Genomic DNA, 11,879 nt, shown 5'->3' with positions numbered 1-11,879 from the left:
CAGACACCAATCCCAGATGGAACACAGGAGTCTCACTGCGGTGACGGTCTGCCTACTCCTTCTGACGATGGACGGCGTGCTGGAGTCTCATGTGCGCATTGTTCCACACCTCCTCCGTGCACAAGAACCACTCATCTACCGCAGGAGAACCACTCATCTACCGTAAACACTTGGCATGAGGGACAGTCAGCCAGAGTGACGTGTACCAAAAAGAGCCTAACAGGAAGAGCAGTAGATGGAATACGCACTACTGGTCCTGGGGATGTAACCTCACGTGACCGTCCCTCTGCTCTAGTGGATCCCGGATTCCGAAGTAACAGACACTGCTGACGCTTGTGCCCTCCCTGGCCACAGTACAGACAGAGCCACAGCTGTATCCGTCTGCATCGTTCCGCTGCAGGAAGGCGTGTGACCCCTACTTCCATGGGTTCAGGCTCTGATCCCGAAAACTTGCCAAAGGAGGGAGAGCAGCAATGGAGATGGCGATGCTCCCAGAGGAGGTTATCCAGGCGGAAGGCCATCGCAATGAGTGCGTCCGGGGTGAGGTTGTCATCTCAGCAGGCTAGTTTCGTCTGGACCTCCTCGCGTTGACCTCTTCTAAATAACGTGCTGAGCACCGTCTCATTCCAGCCACTGGAAACTGCTACTGTCCGGAAGGTAAGCGCATACTCAGCAGCCATCTGATTCCCCTGCTGGAGCTGAAGCAGATGCTCACCTCCCTCGCTGCGGGATGATCGAAAATACATTTAAACAGAGCCATGAACCCCTCATAAGACTCGAGCTCCTCCTCGCCTCTCTCCCAGATGTCTGTAGCCCATTCCAATACCCGCCCAGTTAGCAGAGAAATAACCATGGCAACCTTAGACCTCTCAGTGGTGGGAGCTCCCATCTGATGTAGAGGGAGCACCAAAGGAAGAAGCCACGGCATTTGGGTGGTGTCCCGTCATATTTCTCTTGGAGGGACAGACGGGCATCGCTGACCTGACGGGCATTGCTGACCGGATTGCTGAATGGGCTGGTGTGCTGACTCGTTGGGTAGACTGGCTCTAGAATATCCTCCACTGTTGACACGTTGTAGACTGCGGAGAACATCTTCCATGCCCGTCCCCAGTTGAGCCAGCTGAGCAAGGTGTTGACGAGGAAGGTCACCTTGTTCATTGACTGTCTGGGAGATGTCCGGTTGTCCTGCTGCTTCCATATTTGGAGTTGGTATTCTGTAATGATGGGGTGGTGAGTCAGAAGCAGGTGAAACGTTTTAATAAAACAACAAAACCAAGAACACCAAGAACACGACACTAACATCAGGCAGTACGCCAATACAATAACAATATCAACTGGTGAGTGAACATGGGAGAGTGACATATAAATGGGTGGAAATGATGAAGGTAATGGAGTCCAGGTGATTCACAGGTGTGTGTAATGATGAGTGCCAGTTGTGCGTAATGATGAATCCCAGGACCGGTGGTTATTAGTCTGGCGACCTCATACGCCGGAGTGGAGGAGCAGTAGCAGACGTGACAACAACTATACAGAAAGCCCTCATTGTTGAAAAAAAGTCAATCAAATCAATGATGAGAGAATAGTCAAATGACCTGAAGACTGAAAGAAATGGTGGCGTAGCAGGTAGATCTGAATACTGTGAACCATGATGTTGTGAGTTCCGAAACCAGGTAAAGACATGTTGAACAATAATTACTTTATAAATGAACATACACAATGTTATAATGTTTGTCAAATATGTAAATAAAAACCCTGTATGTTAAAAGCACTGTGTGTGTGTGTGTGTCCCTAACCTTGCAGACAGACAAAAAGAGCTGTGAATGGATCAGTCGTTCACCAATCAGAGCCTTGATTGGTTTGACTGCAGTAAAAACGCCTGATGTGTACTGAAACATTCTTTTTGGGGGAGCGAACGTTTCTTTTGGACCATCAGGCGACGTCCTGACAACTGATACACGGAAATGTTCTTGAAACGTCCCATGAAACATGTCTTGAAAATTAATATATTATATATTATATATTAATTAATGGTCCCGTCTGGCTCAGTTGGTAGAGCATGGTGTTCGCAACGCTAGGGTTGTGGGTTCCATTCCCACGGGGGACCAGTACGGAGAAAAAATGTATGAAATGTATGCATTCACTACTGTAAGTCGCTCTGGATAAGAGCCTCTGCTAAATTACTAAAATGTAAAATGTAATATTCTGAGAACATGGCAACCATGTTCTGTGTATGTTTGAACAATAACAAAGTTTCCCACCTCTGTTCAGGTGAAAAGCTGAGGGATGGGGCTGGAGAAATGTAACCTTGCTCAAATTTGTAGACAGAGCTATGCACTAAACATCCATGATATTCTAGTTTTAACCATGTTTTGAGGCTATATAGTGTTTGTTTACATTTATTTTGTTTACAAACAGTAAAACAAACTTACATGTTGAATTCTGATGGGGTATGACAGTTGAACTAAACTCATGAGGCATTAATTAGTTAATTTAAGTTAACATATCATTAATTTATAGCAACTGAATGCCCTTTTACATCTCAGTTATATGAAAATAACACATACACACAAATCATAACACAATATGCCAGCATAGTTTCTAAATAATGTCACAAACAATTATTGGCACCTATGATAAAGATTAGCAAAAAGACTGTATGAAATAAATAGTAAAAATACTGAGCTATATTGTATGCCCAAAACATTATATTATTTTAGACTAAAACAATTGCTCAGAGAAAGAGATTTTGTTTAAGAAGTAATTTTTTTTCTTCTACAAAATGAATGAATAACAATTATTGGCCCTGTTTTCAATACTTTGTCACCCTCCCCTTGCGAGAATAACAGCATTGAGTCTTTTTCTAAAATGTTTTATGAGTTTGGAAATCACAATGGGAGGGATCTTTTACCATTCCTCCATGCATAATCTTTCCAGATCCTTGAACTCCTTCGTCTGCTCTTATGGACTACCCTCTTCAATTCAAACCACAGGTTTTAAATGGGGTTCCAATCTGGAGACTGAGATGGCCATTGCAAATGTTGTAATTTTGTGGTCAATTAACCATTTCTTTGGGGATTTTAATGTGTACTTTGGGTAATTGTCTTGGAAGATCCACTTGCAGCCAAGTTTCAACTTCCTGGCAGAGGACACCGTGTTTTTGGCTAAAATGTCCTGGTACTGGGTAAAGTTCATGTTTCCATTGACCTTAATAACCTGTTGGGGCTAGGGGGCAGTATTTTCACGGCCGGATAAAAAACGTACCCGATTTAAACTGGTTACTACTCTTGCCCAGAAACGAGAATATGCATATAATTAGTAGCTTTGGATAGAAAACACTCTAAAGTTTCAAAAACTTTTTGAATGGTGTCTGTGAGTATAACAGAACTCATATGGCAGGCCAGAACCTGAGAATATTCCATGCAGGAAGTGCCCTGTCTGACAATTTGTTGTCCTTCTGTTGCATCTCTATCAACATTACAGCATCTGTGCTGTTATGTGACACTTTCTAAGGCTTCCATTGGCTCTCTAAAGCATTCAGAAAGCGGAATGACGTATCTCCTGTCTCTGGGCAAAGTACAGGAGCAGAGTTTGTAAGTGGCCTGCCTGGGGACAGTAAGACTGAGATGCGCGTTCATGAGACTTCTCCATTTTTTTCTTTCAGTCTTTGAATGAATACAACGTTGTCCGGTTGGAATATTATCGCTATTTTACGAGAAAAATGGCATAAAAAATGATTTTAAACAGCGTTTGACATGCTTCTAAGTATGGTAATGGAATATTTTGAATTTTTTTGTCACGAAATGCGCTCGTGCGTTACCCTTCAGATAGTGACCTGAACGCACAAACAAAATGGAGGTATTTGGATATAACTATGGATTATTTCGAACCAAAACAACATTTGTTGTTGAAGTAGAAGTCCTGGGAGTGCCTTCTGACGAAGAACAGCAAAGGTAATCAAATTGTTCGAATAGTAATTCTGAGTTTAGGTTGCCCCAAACTTGGTGATGTCAAATTAGCTAGCCTGTGATGGCCGAGCTATGTACTCAGAATATTGCAAAATGTGCTTTCGCCGAAAAGCTATTTTAAAATCTGACATAGCGTTTGCGTAAAGGAGTTCTGTATCTATAATTCTTAAAATAATTGTTGTGTATTTTGTCAATGTTTATCATGAGTAATTTAGTAAATTCACCGGAAGTTTTCGGTGGGTATGCTAGTTCTGAACATCACATGCTAATGTAAAAAGCTGTTTTTTGATATAAATATGAACTTGATTGAACAAAACATGCATGTATTGTATAACATAATGTCCTAGGAGTGTCATCTGATGAAGATCATCAAAGGTTAGTGCTGCATTTAGCTGTGGTTTTGGTTTTTGTGACATATGTGCTTGCTTTGAAAATGGCTGTGTGATTATTTTTGGCAGGGTACTCTCCTCACAAAATCTAATGTTTTGCTTTCGCTGTAAAGCCTTTTTGAAATCAGACAACGTGGTTAGATTAACGAGAGTCTTATCTTTCAAATAGTGTAAAATAGTCATATGTTTGAAAAATTGAAGTTATAGCATTTTTGAGGTATTTGTATTTCGCGCCACGCGATTCCATTGGCTGTTGACTAGGGTGGGGCGCAAACGTCCCACTGGCCCAGAGAGGTTAACAAGGACCCCAGGACTAGCGGAAGCAAAATAGCTTCAGAACATCAAAGATCTGCCTCTATATTGTACAGTAGGTATGTGGTTCTTTGCATTTTTCTTTTGACACAAAACCCACCCACCACTGTTCCAAAAACACGTTTTCATGTGATCACGTGATCTGTGGTGGCTAATTTCTGCATTACCAAATGAGGAGAGTTACGAACTTCACACACCAGTCTGAGTTATACTTAAACTACATCTTTAATAATTAAGAGCTTTTGCAAAAGCACTTTGACTTTCAATGATGCGTTATCTCTGATGAACCATTTGAAAAAGTGACTACACAAAAGTACAAAGAGCTTTTATAGCCAAGATGCAACCCTTCAACATAAATGACGAACCACAGATCTTAGGAACAGTTCACAAAGGTTAACCTGTTAGGGCTAGGGGGCAGTATTGACACAGCCGGATAAAAAACGTACCCGATTTAATCTGGTTACTACTCCTGCCCAGTAACTAGAATATGCATATAATTATTGGCTTTGGATAGAAAACACCCTAAAGTTTCTAAAACTGTTTGAATGGTGTCTGTGAGTATAACAGAACTCATATGGCCGGCCAAAACCTGAGAAGATTCCATGCAGGAAGTGGCCTGTCTGACAAGATGTGTTTCATCTAGGCTGTTTTCATTGAAGATTTAGGATCTTTGCTCTAACGTGACACTTCCTACGGCTCCCATAGGCTCTCAGAGCCCGGGAAAAAGCTGAACGATATCGAGGCAGGCTCTGGCTGAAACACTTTATCGCGTTTGGCAAGTGGCCGCTCAGAGTACTGTGGGCTTAGGCGCGTGCCCGAGTCGACCGAATGCTTTATTTTTTTTCGTCTGTTTACCTAAATGCAGATTCCCGGTCGGAATATTATCGCTTTTTTACGAGAAAAATTGCATAAAAATGGATTTTAAACAGCGGTTGACATGCTTCGAAGTACGGTAATGGAATATTTAGAATTTTTTTGTCACGAATTGCGCCATGCTCGTAACCCTTATTTACCCTTTCGGATAGTGTCTTGAACGCACAAACAAAACGCAGCTGTTTGGATATAACGATGGATTATTTAGGACCAAACCAACATTTGTTATTGAAGTAGAAGTCCTGGGAGTGCATTCTGACGAAGACAGCAAAGGTAATAACATTTTTCTTATAGTAAATCTGATGAGTGCTAAACTTGCTGGGTGTCTAAATAGCTAGCCCTGTGATGCCGGGCTATCTACTGAGAATATTGCAAAATGTGCTTTCACCGAAAAGCTATTTTAAAATCGGACATATCGAGTGCATAGAGGAGTTCTGTATCTATAATTCTTAAAATAATTGTTATGCTTTTTGTGAACGTTTATCGTGAGTAATTTAGTAAATTTAGTAACGTTTTTTATCCGGCCGTGAAAATACTGCCCCCTAGCCCCAACAGGTTAATTATCTATGTTACCCAACTAATTCTGATTTATCCGCCACAGATCTTAAGTGAAGATAATGTGATAACATATGACAACATGTAAATTAACATAAAACTACCCACTGGAGAAAAAAATTGTTGAATCAACGTTGTTTCCACGCCATTTCAACTCCCCAAATCTATGTGATGACGTTGAATCAACATGCAAAACTGATTGGATTTGCAAAAAGTTATAAAATTAAGGGTATTTCTTCTTTTAACTTTTAACCTAAATCCAATGATATGTTGATATTTTTGTTGATGTTATATTGATGTTACGTTAGTTGACAACTCAACCAAATGTAAATCAAAACTAGACGTTGAACTGATGTCTGTGACCAGTGTGTACACGTGAAAACGTGACTACATGAATGTGAAATCACGTGGTTTTTCTGTAAGGGTAAATATTTTGCAATGGCCTTCTGAGTCTCCGGACTTGAACCACATTGAAAACCTTTGGTTTCAACTGAAGAGGGCAGTCCATCATTTGTTTATATTTTTTTTATTTAACCTTTATTTAACTAGGCAAGTCAAAGCGCAGACGAAGGACATCAATGATCTGGAAATATTCTGTATGGAGGAATGGTCTAAGATTCCTCCCAATGTGTTCTCCAATGTTAAAAACCATTTTTGATAAAGTCTCAGTGCCATTATCCTCCCAAGGGGAGGGTGCCGGAGAATTGAAAAATGTTGTGCCAATCATTTCTAACCCTTATCTATTTGAGAGAAAAATTATTACTTCTTTAACCAAAAAAATTCTCTAAGCAATTATATTTGTATTATTATTATATAATCTTTAAAAAAAATGTAGTCTTTATCAAGGGTGCAAATGATTGCAGTCATGACTGTATGTGAGATATGGAAGGAAAATGTGACTCAGATTATCGAAAACCATTCGGGTAAGAGTGTAAACAAATCTACATGCCAAAATGTACATATATTGTATGAGGCAGAATATCAAAATATAGTTCCAACAGTTATGTGTACAGTAGAAAACCTGATATCATCCTTCTCTCTTAGGTGGTGGAAATATAGCCAAAATCAAGATGAGCACTACACTGCTATGTCTAACAGGTAAGAAATGAGAGCAGAACATGCTCGAAAACTTTGGGGTTTAGCTCCATAGTTTCAAGAGTGGTGCATTAAACTTCTGTATGATTACTTAGTTCCTGAGGTTCATATGAGAATATGTCTTAAACAATGTGTAAAACAATTATATGGAGATTGTGAAATTGTTAAAATCCCAGTGCAGTCCACAATGTGATTTTCCTGTGTTTTATATACACTGCTCAAAAAAATAAAGGGAACACTTAAACAACACAATGTAACTCCAAGTCAATCACACTTCTGTGAAATCAAACTGTCCACTTAGGAAGCAACACCGATTGACAATACATTTCACATGCTGTTGTGCAAATGGAATAGACAACAGGTGGAAATTATAGGCAATTAGCAAGACACCCCCAATAAAGGAGTGGTTCTGCAGGTGGGGACCACAGACCACTTCTCAGTTCCTATGCTTCCTGGCTGATGTTTTGGTCACTTTTGAATGCTGGCGGTGCTTTCACTCTAGTGGTAGCATGAGACGGAGTCTACAACCCACACAAGTGGCTCAGGTAGTGCAGCTCATGGTAGTGCAGCTCAGCTGTGGCAAGAAGGTTTGCTGTGTTTGTCACCATAGTGTCCAGAGCATGGAGGCGCTACCAGGAGACAGGCCAGTACATCAGGAGACATGGAGGAGGCTGTAGGAGGGCAACAACCCAGCAGCAGGACCGCTACCTCCGCCTTTGTGCAAGGAGGAGCAGGAGAAGCACTGCCAGAGCCCTGCAAAATGACCTCCAGCAGGCCACAAATGAGGGTGGTATGAGGGCCCGACGTCCACAGGTGGGGGTTGTGCTTACAGCCCAACACCGTGCAGGACGTTTGGCATTTGCCAGAGAACACCAAGATTGGCAAATTCGCCGCTGGCGCCCTGTGCTCTTCACAGATGAAAGCAGGTTCACACTGAGCACATGTGACAGACGTGACAGAGTCTGGAGACGCCGTGGAGAACGTTCTGCTGCCTGCAACATCCTCCAGCATGACCGGTTTGGCGGTGGGTCAGTCATGGTGTGGGGTGGCATTTCTTTGGGGGGCCGCACAGCCCTCCATGTGCTCGCCAGAGGTAGCCTGACTGCCATTAGGTACCGAGATGAGATCCTCAGACCCCTTGTGAGACCATATGCTGGTGCGGTTGTGTGTCAGCAGTTCCTGCAAGAGGAAGGCATTGATGCTATGGACTGGCCCGCCCGTTCCCCAGACCTGAATCCAATTGAGCACATCTGGGACATCATGTCTCGCTCCATCCACCAACGCCACATTGCACCACAGACTGTCCAGGAGTTGGCGGATGCTTTAGTCCAGGTCTGGGAGGAGATCCCTTAGGAGACCATCTGCCACCTCATCAGGAGCATGCCCAGGCGTTGTAGGGAGATCATACAGGCACGTGGAGGCCACACACACTACTGAGCCTCATTTTGACTTGTTTTAAGGACATTACATCAAAGTTGGATCAGCCTGTAGTGTGGTTTTCCACTTTAATTTTGAGTGTGACTCCAAATCCAGACCTCCATGGGTTGATAAATTGGATTTCCATTGATTATTTTTGTGTGATTTTGTTGTCAGCACATTCAACTATGTAAAGAAAAAAGTATTTTTAATAAGATTATTTCTTTCATTCAGATCTAGGATGTGTTGTTTAAGTGTTCCCTTTATCTTTTTGAGCAGTATATATTTCCACACTATGAGGTTGGAACAATACTGTGAAACTGTGAAAATTATGACAACGCCTTTTTGGTGTAAGAGCGGTTTGAAAAGCCACTTGAAATTTGAGAATGTTCCGGTGGGATGTAGTTTTGGCCATCCATGGTGATGTCACCATGTGGTTAATTAGATAATGGAACAATACGAATATATCCAAACCTCTCCAATAACAGCTAATTTTCCGTTTTCCCACCCCACTCAAACCACTTAATGACAGTCCGGGCAAAAAATGTTGCTTGAGAAATTGCTCTTTGCTAAAAAGCTCTTTTTCTTTTTGACCATTTTAATTTAATACAATCACAGTAAGATACTTAATGGTTACCCAGACATGATTTTGGTAGTGAGATAAAAACAGCTGCATTGAATCTTAAAAAAATGGGCGTAGGAGTTAGTTGACAATGAATGGGTTGATTTTGGGTTGATGAGTCCAAGACCTGGCTACTGCGGCTTCAGCACCGAGATAAAAAACTGAGCTAAAATGTGTCCGCTCCACATAGTCAAACCTAGGATTGAAAATTCTGGTAATATAAACCAAATTCCAAGGTTTAACAGATATCCCGGTTGGAAGATTCCCGGAATTAGGAGGAAATAACCAAGAAATGTGGAATTCTCTGACCAAGATTTCTGGAAAACTTGGACATTTTTGGGAAGTTACCATAATTTTCCAAACCTAGTCATGCCAAAGATGATCTGATAATCAGTGGCACAAAAAAGCTATATATTGTGTGCCACAAATGATTGCATTGCCAAAGACTCAAACTGCAGAGAGTGCACATGAACTGGGATGAATAGCAAGTAACATGGTTAACGCTAAATGGCAATGGCTCCTGGCTCAAGCCCCATCATTGTTGCACATGCATCCACTGAAACGTAAACCACTGTAGCCAGCTGACTAATCATCAGTGTACATGTGTAACGGCTGTCTTCGTCGTCAGATGAAACAGAGAAGTCATCGTCAGAAAAGGTGGACCAATACGCAGCGGAGGATGTGTTCATCATTAGTGTTTTAATAGAACAACGTGAACACTATACAAAAACAAGAAAACTGACAGCCAACAGTCCTGTCAGGTGCAAACACTAACAGAAACAATTACCCACAAAACCCAAAGGAAAAACATGCTCCTTATGTGTGACTCCCAATCAACAACAATGAACTACAGCTGTGCCTGATTGGGAGCCACACATGGCCCAAAACAAAGAAATACAAAAAACCTAGAAAAATAACATAGAACGCCCACCCAATGTAACACCCTGGCCTAACCAAAATAAAGAACAAAAACCCCTCTCTATGGCCAGGGCGTTACAACATGATAGTAGTGAAATAGAATGCATCGCCTATCATGGAATTATACCATGTATACTTTGAAAGGACCAATTTCTAAGGTAAGATGTAAAACAAACTTTATCAAGGATGTGTTAAAGTGTAATGTTTGTTCTCCAAGTTAGCCTAGCTGGTTCAGCTTCTTTGACTGCCTGCCCACTCAAGTTTATGAAATGTCATGTGTCCGTTTTTGGGAGCAGATTCAAAATAAGCTAAGGCAGTGTGTGACACTGTGGTTCTATGCCAGACTTTATTCTGGATCACATGGGCAAAAAGGAAAAGGAGCCTAAAGGTAGGGAGACATACAAATTGTACAGCTCTTTATTTTAGTATTGGTTGCATTGAAGACAAGGCCACTTTTATTTATCTCTGGATGTCAGTATTTGCATAGCCCAGTCATTTCGGTCATTTTTGTGGTTTTAAAACAATTCTGCTAATGTCTCAAAGAATGTAAAACTACATAGAGTTACATGAAATATGGTTGTAAAAGTATTGATTGGAAGTTAGTTTATTTTCACTGACTCTGGTTTTTTAACTCTTTCAGTCAAAAGAACACATCTTTCTACTAATTTCATTCATTTTATTTAGTAATGCCCAGAGCACGCAGGAAAACCATGAACTAAAAAGTAAAATGAATCAATATTCAACAAGGCTCTTGTTCACCATGGAGGAAGACAAGCTTGTGTAATAAATGACATTTGGTCCATTGTTACCCTTAGAAATGACCACAAAAGGTATAGATTGCTTCAGAATGCTGGCAAAACCGTATCATATTTTTTTTATTAACATTATGATGCTACAGTTTTAGGTTTAAAACATATTCATGCAGTCTTAACTGGCAGGATAATTCATCCTTTGCTACAGCACTACTAATATACAATGTTGACTTCAAGAATGTCACTTCTGTACTAGAAAGATGTAGCTAGCTAGTTGCACATTGCTAGCTGGTTGGGTGGGCAGCCAGGCAGGTTGGAACTGGATAGCTAGCTAGCATTAGGCATTGACAAACATGGCAAAAAGTATTGCAGGCTAGATATCTAGCTGGTTTGCTAGATTCCTTATATGGGTTGTCAAATGAATACCTGTACTTGGAAATAGTTAGCTAGCTAACTTCTGGCTTTAGGTTGCTTGAATGTTGGCATGTTAAAAATTCTCAACAGCTCGCGCTTGAGTCACTCACTCACTTTGGTGTGAAGTCCGTCCCAACCGTAAAACACATGTTTAGGTTATTCAAACCTGATCGGTTATCGATGACATCTAGCTGGCTCAGGTTTTTTAATTGCACACAAAGTGGTGATGTCATTTTCTCAACAGTATTTGTGATTTATGATGAAAAGTGCCTCTGCTTCTGCCTTGCCTCAAGCGAGCTATATCTAGCTAGCTATACATGACATGCAAGACAGTTGACAAAAGTCCTCTTCTTAGTTAATCTCAAATAAAATAGAGATGCTAATTATGTTTGCCTCGTCGTTATCGGCTACTACTAGCCAATAATTAGCAGAACATTTCAACAACGCATGGGTGGCTGTCTAACTAGCTAACGTGTGCACGAAATCTTTCCAGTCCTATAATCCAGAAATACATTGCAGTGGAGAAGAAGCAAGCAGAAACAGTGATAATGTTCCCACCCACACTAGA

General features: G+C 41.1%; 1 non-coding gene across 1 annotated transcript; it reads left to right on the top strand.

Annotated features, from left to right (window-relative positions):
• The first annotated feature begins 2,030 nt into the window (after positions 1 to 2,030).
• trnaa-cgc (transfer RNA alanine (anticodon CGC)) lies at positions 2,031 to 2,104 on the top strand. The gene has a single exon. It is a non-coding gene; the product is annotated as a tRNA-Ala (tRNA).
• The last annotated feature ends 9,775 nt before the right edge of the window (positions 2,105 to 11,879 follow it).

Source organism: Salmo salar, chromosome ssa04 (genome assembly GCF_905237065.1).
Source record: "Salmo salar chromosome ssa04, Ssal_v3.1, whole genome shotgun sequence".
NCBI lineage: Eukaryota > Metazoa > Chordata > Actinopteri > Salmoniformes > Salmonidae > Salmo > Salmo salar.
This window is presented reverse-complemented; position numbering and strand designations above follow the sequence as displayed.